This window comes from Papio anubis, chromosome 6 (genome assembly GCF_008728515.1).
Source record: "Papio anubis isolate 15944 chromosome 6, Panubis1.0, whole genome shotgun sequence".
In the NCBI taxonomy this organism is placed as follows: domain Eukaryota; kingdom Metazoa; phylum Chordata; class Mammalia; order Primates; family Cercopithecidae; genus Papio; species Papio anubis.
The window spans coordinates 48,315,383-48,328,694 of record NC_044981.1 but is presented as its reverse complement, the minus strand read 5'-3'; positions in this window follow the sequence as shown (position 1 = coordinate 48,328,694).

The window sequence follows — 13,312 nt, the reverse complement described above, 5'->3', positions numbered from 1 at the left end:
CTTGTTTGTTCTCAGTATGAAATTCACAATTAATGACATTGGGGTAGTTGAATGATTCTTTATGTTCTCCTTATGTTTTTCTTATTTTAACCACAGTGAGACCATTTGACACACAACAGATGACTGCATATTAGCACTTATGAATTGTGAGAGAATATGACTTGTCAGGGAGACTGTTACGATGGCTATCAGGAAGAAAATATCAAGAGGTTAAAGTGCACTTCTTCATAGGAGCTCTCATGAACCAAATCAATTAAAATATGTCAAAAAAAATGAGTCAGAAGAGGAGTCTATTTGTTTTAAGCAAGTATCTTGCTTGTTCCTTTCTTACAGTTGAGTTTCTATCATATCAAACATATTTATCCAACTACAGCAAGAAATGTTAACTATCAACATATTTTCTAATGACCTTTATCTACTGTTATAGCATCAGTCTTTCTGTATGGGAAAGCTTCTACATAACCAGAAAACCAGCACTGAAAGTGGAAATAGAATGAAATACATCTGTAAGTGTCCAAATAATCCATCATATGCCAGAAACATACCACTTGATGTTTTTATTGTCTTACCAGAATTACGAGTTTGACAAACCAAACATTGGTTATAAATCATTTTAGTCATTTTAAACAGTAACTTTACCAATTGTTTTAATAATTTGAATAATTTTATCTCTTCCATAATGAGTCAGAGTCTGCAAAAATTTTAATGATATTAAAGAACTTGAGAAGGACCAGGCAGCCATCCAGATTCTCCATGAGTTCATGCTTCACACTGAATTTACTTTCTTTGAAATGACAGGTTTGTTCTCCAATTCAAGTGCAAAACACTGTTTATTGAATAGCTTATCATAAGTAAATTAACTTAGGTTAATCTTACAGAGTTTATTTAACTTGCATATCTTAACAATTTCAGTACCAGCTTACTTGGCATAAAACCGTGGCAAAGCATGTTCTTAGTATTTAATGAATTCTTGTTTTGCTTGAAGTTGAGTTGACAGTTTTATAAATGAATTCATTTTTTCATTAAAGTTCTGGAAATTCTTACCTAGTCCAATTATCAGAAAGTAAGGTTATCAGAAACATATACTTGTTAGAGACTTTTATAGAATCTTCTCAGAGATGAAACACTTTTAGGTTTATAGTTACTTGCAAAAACTTTCGAGAAAGTACCAGAGTAAAATAATTAGCTCTCTGTGAATGACAATATTTAAAATTTCCATGGTTAAAAATCTGATGAGAGTTTGCTAAAACACAATTGACAAGGAAATTCTGTTGTTTCTGTAACATACAATGTTCTAAGATAATAATTATAATTGTCACTGATAGCATTATACCAGAACTTTCAGATTTCTAAGAATTTCATACAATTTATGAAATACATATTAATAACATATCTATACAATTTAACTCAATATAGGTTCAGTATCAATTAGTATTTCACAATGCTTTCCATTCAATTTAACGTGCGAAATAAGCCTAATTAGTTTATCAACTCTCTGAAAGACAGAAGAAACTTTTGTGGTATTCCAGTGGCCCACTGGAACCTCCCAAAGTTATTTCAAGGTCAAAGATGTTAACTAAGTATTTGATTTTGAAAAGTCAAAAATGTCAAAAGATTTAAAGGACTTGGTTAAAATAGAATCACAGTTTACTCTGAAAAATAATCAGTTAACAAGAGTAAGAGTTAAAGACTTCAAAGGCAAATATGAAAATTTACACAGTTGTAGAAAAATAATAGATCTTTTAATAGACAAGACTCAGTCTTCTTAAGTAATCAAAAGCCTGAAAAAGACAACATGAAGTTGCAGCCATAAGAAAGAATGAGTTAATGGCCTTTGTAGGGACATGGATAAAGCTGGAAACCATCATTCTCAGCAAACTGACACAGGAACAGAAAACCAAACATTGCATGTTCTCACTTATAAGTGGGAGTTGAACAATGAGAACACATGGACACAGGGAGGGGAACATCACACACCAGGGTCTGCTGGGGCACAGGGGGCAAGGGGAGGGATAGCATTAGGACAAATACCTAATGCATGCGGGGCTTAAAACCTAGATGACGGGTTGATAGGTGCAGCAAACCACTATGGCACATGTATACCTATATAACAAACCTACACATTCTGCACATGTATCCTGGAACTTAAAGTAAAAGAAAAAGAAAAAAAGATAACATGAAGTATAGCAGATCATCTTGATAAATATTGAATTTTTTTCTGGGCCAATTACCTAAAAATGTAGAAAATATAACCTGCTACAATTTTATATTAAAAGCAGACCAATATTTCAATAAAACTGTGTTTTTTTCATGGAGAGAATCAAATTCTATTTTTATATTAGTGTGCTTTTGATATTAATGCTCAATTTTAGAAAAGGCTTACTAAAGTTCTCTTCTAATCTTAGCTTGTTCACATATAAAATTTATTTTCCAAAATTCCTGTGCTACAAATTTTCTGCAAGTTGCTTATGTCTATTCAGTTTAGTCTCACACTTTCTCTTTTTCACTGGAACAACCAGTTGTACTTTATGATAAACACTACTTTTTTTTTTCCTTAACACAACCAAACACTTTTCCATACCTTATAGCTTTGCTTGCCCAAAGCACATCTTGTCTTTTTCATATACTTGCATATAACGTTGTTTCCCTTTTCATTTCTAACAACATTATTTACATATATTCATTAGAATTCTTAGTCTTTAATGACCTTAATTTCTAGCAAACACTAGGAAGCAAGCAATTGTAAACTATATGTCACACTAGCATCTACAGAGTAGACTTTCAAATCTATGAACTGTAACTTCTAGGAGCATGTGCTTATTTGTAATATAATTTTTCAGTGTGGCACAAACTATGTTTACTAATAGTCCCACCTATCTTGAATTTATCTGTAATAAGAAACTGTATAGGAGGAAAAATTTTATCTGTATCCTCTTAGGTTTTTCAGCAAGAAGTGAGAATTAAATTTTTATTTACGCAGACTTCCCTCAGCCTTGACTTTCCATTCTTCATAATAAGAATATTAAAACCTTCTGGTATAAGAAGCACATCTTTCAAATAGGAATTTTATCTTACATGCATCTATTTAGTTCACTTGTTTTTAGCAATTATACTTGGAATTCTCGGGATGGTGAAATATTGAACAGCTAGCTTGCCATCAGTTGGAGTTGTTTTTTCTTACAGACAAATTTTAAAATGTAGAGGTAATATAAAATGATTTTACTAATAAACCTAGAAAACTGTACATGTGTATTATGTTTAACGCCAACAACTCTGAAGACATTCCTGTTTTAATCCAGCTGGCACACTTTTACTAGTTTTTATTTACCGAAATGTATGCCAGATCACGTGAACCTGAAACACATTATAGGTTACTTTCTATCTTTCTAAGTGTGTAAAAAATATTTTACGTAAGTGTTTCTTTTTTAAAGTCAATTAAATAAACATTTTTAGAATTTAATTTGTACCATGAAGAATATAGGGAATTATCACATACACATAATACAGACATATGTAAATATATAAACTCAAACAGATCCTATAGATTTTGTTTAAATATTTTAGCCATGTGACAAGCATAATAACACAAAGCTCACTAATGCATTAAAGAATATCTAGAGTTGAATTTTTTTTCTGGCCATGCCAATGAAGCAAGATTACTTACCCTGATGGTTAAAGCTTTTGACTACTATTTGTGGAAAATATTTTTAAGATTTTAAAAATTTATATTCTTGGGTGGGTGCAGTGGCTCACACCTGTAATCCCAGCACTTCGGGAGGCCAAAGTGGGCGGATCACAAGGTGAGGAGTTTGGGACCAGCCTGGCCAAAATGGTGAAACGTGTCTGCACTAAAAATAGAAAATTAGCTGGGCATCGTGGTGGGCGCTTGCAGTCCCTGCTACTCTGGTGGGGGCTGAGGCAGGAGAATCGCTTGAACCTGGGAGGCGGAGCTTGTAGATCGTGCCACTGCACTCCAGCCTGGGTGACAGAGTAAGACTCCATCTCAAAAACAAAAACAAACAAACAAGAAACAAACAAACAAAAAACTATATTCTTAAAGAGTCAAACTTTGATTTTTTAAATATTTTTGATACCTTTGAATATCAATTAGAGAATGTATCTCATTGCTTTTTTGACATTTTAGATATTTTTCTAATGTGCCTTACAAATGAATAATTTTTTCTAAAAGTTCCACACTGTGGACACTGTAATCCCAAGTTGTCCTTAGGAAGGTGTTAATCCATTTTTATGACACCACACAGGTTCTGGGTCCATAAATTTTTGTATCTCGAATTAGCTGTTACCCTAGAAAATAAATCCCAGATTCCTGGTATCCTAAACTTAGATTTAAAGAAACTTATTTTCAATTACCTATCTGAGGCCTCCAACTGGATCCATTTCAGCTAGTTATCAGGTCCAATCCAATCTTGGACCCAGTCCATTAAAATAATTGCTCAAATAAACTTCAGTAATTCAAAACACAAATGCATAGAGTTCAAATCTTACAGGGAACTCATTGACAACCTCTAGTTGCTCCAAGAGAACAGTAGGCACAATCGATGCTGGCAATCACCTTTGCTGGTCACTCAGTGCTCCCGGGGTCACCAGAGGTCTTCTTTGAATCCCTCTTTTGATACTAAACCATTAAAAATAAAAACTTTAGTCAAACTAAATATAGTAGAATTTATTTAAGGACATAATAGTTCATGAATTGGGCAGCACCCTGAACCACTGGAGTTGTAGAGAGCTCCACCCCAGCAATGTGAGTATTGAGTTTTAGAGGCCAGACAAAAAAAAATCGAAGTGGAGAAATTACCTATTTGGGCATAGTGTGATAAGGCATCTGCCTTATTTGGGCATAGTGTGATGACTTGGCTGAAACTTGCCTGGTTGTGATTGGCTGAAAAATCAGCTGTTTGTTATACTCAAGGTTGCTTTTGTTTGGCTTACGTACAAAGTTATATTGCAGTTCACTATGTAGGGACTCAACATATGGAGCTGCCTTAGGCCAAATTAAACTAATTTCACATGCCCACCATAAGAAGAGCAACAAGGTAAAGAAGAGAGTAAATTAGGTGCTCTAAATGTTGTAATACCAGCATCACCACAATCCCCCTGCACAAATTATTGCAGACAAAATAATAACATTCCCATTGTCTTAATAAGGGTTTAAGATGATAGAAAGCAGATATTTCTATCCTTTCCCTCATAAGACACACACACACACACACACACACACACACACACCCCACTATAAATATACAAGACTGCCTAGATTCAGGTCATAATTTGGCAAGTGTGAATTTTTGAACCTCTCTGTATTTTTATCTTCACTTTTCCTCTTTCTTTGCTCTGAGAGGCTGCACAGTAATAAAAGTGCTTCATTGCCACAAAGGCAATATGCAGGCCCACACTAAATACTTTAGTAATGCTTTTCCTTTGGTTGCTAAGCTAGAGCTATTGTCATGAAAGTCTGCACATTTATCCCATAGCATTCTTAAAAAGCAATTATTATCTTATGTAATTCCAACTCAGTTTCTGCTTTCCCAAAAAGTCTATCTTCTCAGTATCATAACATGTATCAGATTTAGGAAACTCATTGACAATTTGAGCCTAAATTATTTAATTCAGGGTGCCAATTTCATATCTATAGTAAGTTATATTCTTGGACATATTAATCATTTGTGTTGCTTACAATATATACATTTTCCTTGTAGGTGAATTGCATGGGAAGCCAAGTTACAAACGTTTTCTCAGTGAGAGTAGAGTAAGAAGAGCTGAAGTTAGAAGGGGATTAAATGCTAAATAAAATGAAAATGATGTCCTAATGATTTCATTTCCAAAATAAATTTACTGCTACCAGGTAGGTCTAGCATTTACATAAACATGCATATATTTTTCCTCAGGAAATCGTTTTCACCCATAAATTATCTGCCAGGCATGATTAGTCTTTGTCTCATATGGCTTTTTTTCTCTACAATTTCACCTGTAAGTGTTCACTTTTTGATTAACATTGTCTTGCTTTAGCTGTATTGCTACAGAGAGAAGCAGTGTTTGGAATACGGACATTGATGTCACACTGCATGAAGTCTGATGGCCTGTGGGCTAGTTGGGACCTATTCTTATGAATCATGTAATCTTGAGCAAGTTACTTAACTTGTCTATGTTTTGGTTTCCTATAAGTAAAATGGAAGTAGCAACAGCTAATTTCCAAATTTATAAAACATGCCTGGCACAATTACTTAGTATATGTGAATGGCAATATTTATGTTCATTCTGATTGTATTCACCTATTTGTCACCAGAAATAATTTTTATTTACTTAATACACTTCTGTATATTTTATTTGATTAAAGGTGTGTGATCTGTCTACTTTGTATTTCAAAGGAAAAGGGGATACGGCAATCAGTGTTGAACATGAGTTGAAAGTTGATGTCAATCATGTTCAATGATGTGATGATGGGATGATGTGATGGTGCTATATGTGCACTAAGGATGTAAGGGAATTAGTTGTGAGACTGATGATAATGGAACAGATGAGCCAGCGGAAGAAAGAGCAGACAGGAAAAGAAAGCAACTGAGATGATTCACATGTACACCATTCCAGCTCCCACTTCCCCAGGTCTGCTTGCTGAATTTGCATAATCTGCTTGCTGAATTTGCATCGGACTTGTTTTTAACCCTGAAATAAAATCTTTTTTTTTTTTTTTCTGAGCTATATTGAGTGGTTTTCTCTTACTTGCAAATGATAATTTTAAACAGAACAGAGAAATATTTTTGATGATTTATTTCTCAATGTGTGTGTGTGTGTGTGTGTGTGTGTGTGTATTGGCAGATAGGCTACACATATCAGATGCTATATTCAATTGCCACCTACAATATGATCAATCAACAGAATGCATCATATGCTCAAGAGGTGAAATACACTAGTTCGAAGGGCAAAGCATATAAACTTTCAAATTTTATTTGCAAATTATGGAAAGGATGACTCAGTTATCAAGAAAAAAACAGACTCAGGAAAGAATATTGATTTTATTGCTTGGGCTTCCTGTTGATGTAGTAGGCAGTAGGAAAATTGAGATCTTCTTTCTTTTCTCTTTTAGTATTGTTTTAGATATATGAGATAGATAGATAGATAGATAGATAGATAGATAGATAGATAGATGATAGATAGATAGATAGATAGATTTTAAGTTTCCTTCCAACACCATGCTTGAGACTTTATTTCACTGGGCAAAATTATAGCTCAAAAAAAAAAAAAACTTCAGAGATTTTCAAATCTAATAATATGGCAGAGAGAGGTAAGTTAGAGCTCTTACTGCTACGAATACACAGAAGTTTTAAATAGAATTAATTTTTAAAATAGTTAAAATTATGTAGAATTCTCTCTAGAATGAGACAGCTCTACATATTAGACAAAAGAAGAAAATGAAGCTAGAGTGATATGAGTAAGAAGGGAAGGAGAGAACGTACAACCAACCCCTGCAAGAGCCATAGAGTCACAGTCATGTAGTTCCATGCAAGACTGAGGATTGGAAGGAAACATTGCTTGGGATAGTGACATGAAAGATTATAGCTGTCACACTAAGGATGTGTATAAAAAGAAGAGTATATGTTGGATATGCCATCTGGAGACCATGAAAAATGAGTCATCAAATTGTTCAGGAGAGAGGGGCATAGACTTCAGCTGGAGAAGCAATGACAGCAACAGAAGCACGGAGCAGAAGTGATCCGCATTATGAGGTAACAAGTGCAAAATCATTAAAATAGCAGTGAACCTCAGAGACATGAGCAAACCACAAAGTTGTGAGTGAAGTCACAAGGTGGCGATGACCTACTAGCCACTTCAAAAGAGAATATAATGGCCATCAAGCAGAACACAAAAGCCACAGCAGACTCTGCAGGGGCCGTGGGAGACCTGTGGGCTGGGTGTCCAAAAGTAGAATGTCCATGGGTGGAAGACAAATTGTTCAATAAATTTCACCCACATTGTTTTACTATACTTCTACAAATAACTATGAAAGCTGGGGAGATACTTTAAAAACAGTTAATAAAGTTGTCTGCATAAAAACTAGAGTTTCAGGGTGAACTGCCATGAAATCACTGTGAAACTTAACAGTCTTGAAAAATACCAAGACTTGAATGATGGCATACAGATTCTCTAATTTGTTTAAGCCATGCTAGTGAAATTTTTTCAGCTATACTCCTCCTCGATAAGTGATAGATTCAATTAGCTTCTAAGATTTAGTGAATCAACTACAATTATAAAGAAATAACTCATTCAAACTCTAAAGAGTTTTATATATACAATCTCACAGTTTCCTGTTTTAAGAAAGTCCACCAACCTACCAGGAAATTGGTATTTCTAATGTTTTCCATCTTTTTGGTACACACTTCTTCAAATAAGTGTAACATATTTATCGGAATTTTTCTTGCAAACTATAGAAGGGTATTCTTGAAGTAATTTCCAGATTATTATGTATGATCCAAGTAAACATAGGGCTGGTAAAATAGTACTGACAAAAAGTTAATGATTAATTCAGCAGAACATTACCAAACTTGTGACTGAGAACATCAAGGTTGAAAGGGGTCATAAGGGGTGACTGGTAGCCCTAAGTTTATGGGTAAAATAGTAATTCTTTATTTTTTATATTTTTAACTCTAAACTGAAATCTGAACCTAAATTTAAATCATTCAGTTTTATTTATACTGGCTGTAACTCTTTTCTAACACATATTCTTGTTAAACATTTTAATTTGTATCTTATGGGAGGGAATAGCCTAAGACAGCTGCATCCTTCCCTAATTGATTTTTTTTTCTCTGAACTGCTACTCACTTCACTGATTGAAAGTGAAACTAACTGCAGAATTTCACTTTTTAAAAAACTGCATAACCAAAATGCATGCTTATATTTTTGCTTTCATCCCAACTTCCACCATAACAAAAACATACATTGAAGATGAATGAAAGTGCAACAATGCACTTCTAACATGTTCTAGTCACCACATTCTGGGGGTTTCTTCTCTGTATACGTACTGGTGAGAAGACCAATAGCACAACTGTGATAGTGTAAGTACCTGCTTAAATGATGTGCTCTAGGGCCTCACTACATACTCACTACATAAAGTGTGCTTCACAGACCAGGAGCATTTCTACTAAAAGGTTGCTTGTTAAAAAAAAATAAAAAATAAAAAATAAAAAAAAGGTTATTCTTGCCCTGCCCAAGGCTTATTGAACTGGAATCTGCATTTTAACAAGAACCCAGGTGATTTATGTGCACACCACAGTTCAGGAAACACTATTTTAGTGACATCAAAATTGCATCCTTTCACTAATCAATCTTTCTCTCTTCTTTCCTCCTTATCTTTTCCTCTCTTTTCTTCTCTCTTCTCTCTGTCTTTTTCCTCAAGTGTTTATTCTCATCATTTTACTGTTTAGTATTTACTCATCTCTCAGCTAACCAGAAATATTCGCCACCAGAGTTTCTGTTTCTTCCTCTGTATAAGATGGTAACATAGTTGGGGGATGCAAATGTACCTTAAAGTGCACATTTATTGTGAGATAAAAGAAAAACCCGTAGCTCTAAACTCCCACATAGCTCAGCATATCCTATTATAGAATTGTTCCATTAGAAGGCACAGAGAGTTCAACTCAAGGCCGACTGGAAAATGGGAGGAAACACCAGATACGTATCAATGATTAATGATCAGATAATAGGTCAGAACATTGAAACAGGCACTTCTCAATTGTGGTCAGATGTGAGAGACAAAAGTTTGGACAGCTTCACAGTGAGGAGAACCTAGCAAACCCATGGGGACAGTTAAGAGCAAAGGGAGAAATGGATAATCAGCTCAGATAAACAACCTATCCGAGCTACCATCTTTTCCCTCATAGAACCCTGCAGGAGTCTTCAAAATCACCTCCCTGCCTGACTCTACTTCTACTCCCCTCCTGATGGTTCCAGAATTTGTAAAACTCAAATGGCATCCACCAAACTTATAAAATCCATCACTTCATCATGGAGTGAAATGCCCTGTGGGATTCATTCCCTGACCTCACCCCTACCCCTTGCCCCTTTGCTCACTAAACATTATCTCACTGGCCTGATTTTTCTTCTTCACACACATTATGCTTTCAGAAACATTTAGCTTGATCTCTCTGCATGGAGACACTCTTTGCTGGACACCTTCTTCTTAGGATGGTAGAAATTATCTTTGATCACTTATGATAATGCCTTTCTTGATAATCACTCTCGTTCCTAACACACTGTTGAATTTTGTGCAGAGTAATTAATATCTGAAATAACTAATTTACTTAATTATTGTGTGACTCATGTCACTTGTGGTAAACCCTACAAGGGCTATGACCGTGTCTTTCTCGCTTACTGCTGTATTCTAGAGTGTCAAGTTGTGCCTACATAGAGTAAGAACTCAGTATTTTTTAAAAATTATTAATGACTGCTTTTTTATTAGGTTCATGCATAATCTTATTTAATATGCAATACAATTCAGTAAGTTTGATGTTACAATCACCATTTTATAGATGAGAAATAGAACTTTAAAAAGATCACTTGGGTAGTAAAAACATGCCTGAAATTCAAACCCAGACCTTTCTAATGTCAAAGAAAAGGCTCATTCTATAGTCTAAACAGTTCATTTAATCAAAAGGTACCAGATGAAGGTGACTTATCAAGGGTGTAGATGCTCATAAGTAGGGAATTGTATTAAAGGGTCCCTGGAAATACTTTATAAATCTTGTTCCTTCATTTATGAGAGTCTGTGGACCACTTTCAAAGTGATGCAAGCATGCAATTGAAGGCTCTGTTCTTTAGTTTTAGCTCTTAAAAGTAAGTTCTTACTTACAGGAGCTCATATTAGATGCTATTTTCTCAGATGTCATATGGCTTGTGGTCATTTTTAACAACGTAAGGTCCTCATATTATGGAAAAGTGAAGAAAAATTATGCTTCATATGTGGCATCAGCAAGGGACATATTTCTGTAAGGATTGTGGACAATATAGACAAACATTTTCAGATATTTTTAACTATTTTAGTTGTTTTATTCCTACTCTTTTTTTTTTTTGCGTTTTTTCCAACTGTAAATATAGTATACACTATTGTATACACGCACATGCGTAATTTCTTTCGTAAGTAGTTTTCTGACTCACAAAGCATAAGAAAATATCAAAGGAAGAAAGTTTCTGATAGAACTCTGGCTTAAGGCTCCTGGAGCTATTAGTACAGTCAAATGTAGAGGGTAAGAATTTAAAGGGAAGAAGCATTAGTTTAGGTACCAACTACTTACCTTACAAAATTTACTCTTCATCTCTTCTAGCTGACTAATTTTATTCCCAGTACCCCCAAGAAAGCTAATGCTTAGAAAGGGTATGTACCTTGCCCAATGCACACAGCCAGAGAGGAGTAAAAAGGACACTTTTACTTTTTTTACGTACTCAGGTGGTCTGTCCACAATCACATGCATATTCACGTTCTCTGGAGCTTGGTGGGATGAAGAAAATGCCACAGTCTGCATTCCAGGCATCACTTAATTAGAAGGGAAGTGAAGAGACTTAAGTGGAAGAAATGATGTAGATGAATTTATGCCCAACAAAAATAGAGTGTGACTAAATCTGTGCTGTTAGACTTGGGTAAATATCAGAATGATGGACGTGGTGGCATATATTTTAAAATGTAGTTTTCTAGACCACCCCTCCCAAATAATATAATGATACCATTCAGGGGTGTTGCTCAGGGTGTGTATTTTTTTAATCATTCCAAGTGATTTTAAAAATTGTCAAGTTCAGAGAACCACTGATTTAATTAATCTCTCTGCTATTTCCAGCATGAATTCATCTTTTATTTTTAGTTTCCATCAGTCATCTACCATTTACCAAAGTTTAAATAGCTGTAAGCTTTGCTATAAACAGGTCTATAAAGACATTAGAGAAGCTTCATTATTGCCTTCCAGAAATGTATTCATGCACAAATTCACTGATTATAGTGTGTTTGATAAGAACATGGATTCAAGAATCAGACTGCTTTGGAGTCTAATGTCAACAATGGTCATTACTAGTACAGTGACTTTGACCAAGTAATTAAATGAATGCCTCTAGGTTTCTTTCTTTCTTTTTTGAGACGGAGTCTCCCTCTGTCACCCAGGATGGAGTACAGTGGCATGATCTGGGCACACCGCAACCTCTCTCAGCCTCCAAAAATGTTGGGATTACAGTCTTGAGCCAATGTGCCCGGCTGCCTCTAAGTTTCAATCACACCACTGCAAAATGATGACAGTAAAACTAGTACCTGAATCATAAGGTTGCTATTATGTCTAAGATAATAGTTGTAGAATGTTAAAGCAATAACCAATATTTAGTTAATGCTAATTAAATATTCATCATTCCCTATTGGGAATCTAGCAAGAACCAAGCCTTATGTTAAATAAAAAATACAAAAAGAGAAAAGGTGGTTATAAAGATTGTCCTGTGGCTACAGTTTATATGCTCTTTTAGGATATTTATCTTATCATTCTCCCTTATACAAAACATATTTAAAGTAGTAAGTTACAATTACTTTTTTAAATTTTGGACAGCTGAGCATAAGTTCCCCCTCATTAACTTCTATACACCCCCAAAAAGGGAAAAGAATAGATAACAGCTCCTTATGAATTAGTCTCTGATCCGTTAGGATTAGAAACTGAATTAAATTTTATGAAATCCATTTTCTCTAAAGTATCACTTTCTTTGTTAAAAAACTTTTGTTTTAAGTTCAGAGGGACAGGTGCAGGTTTATCCCCTCTGAAGGAAAGGAAAGATTGCAGTTGAGTGAGATTTAAATAACACGGATTCTATGAGCAAATTAGTCTTCATCTGGGTAAAATTTGAATTGACACACAAAAGTAGATCATATGTAAAACATGTTAAATAAATATCTAATTACTATTGTGAATCTATGATCTATAACTTTAAAGCTAAGAAGTAGGAAGAGGAGGCAAATAGCAATTATTATTATAATAATGTGCACCAGAATAATCAACATTCTATTTTTAAAATTTAAATTTAAATCTACAATGACATTAGTTTCCTTAGTTTGATATTATTTACTGAGTACATGATGCACCAAAATATAATCATATTGTAACAGTTACAGAATGTCATCTTTCCTAAATTACCAACTCAGTGATAGCCTAACAAATGCAGACATTAAGAAGAGGTAATAAGTAATAACATATGAAGTACATTTTTATTAGACAGCATTGTTTAAATTTCTACTAAGCAGTGGTTACTGAAGACAATTTCAAATAAGTATTTTTGAAAT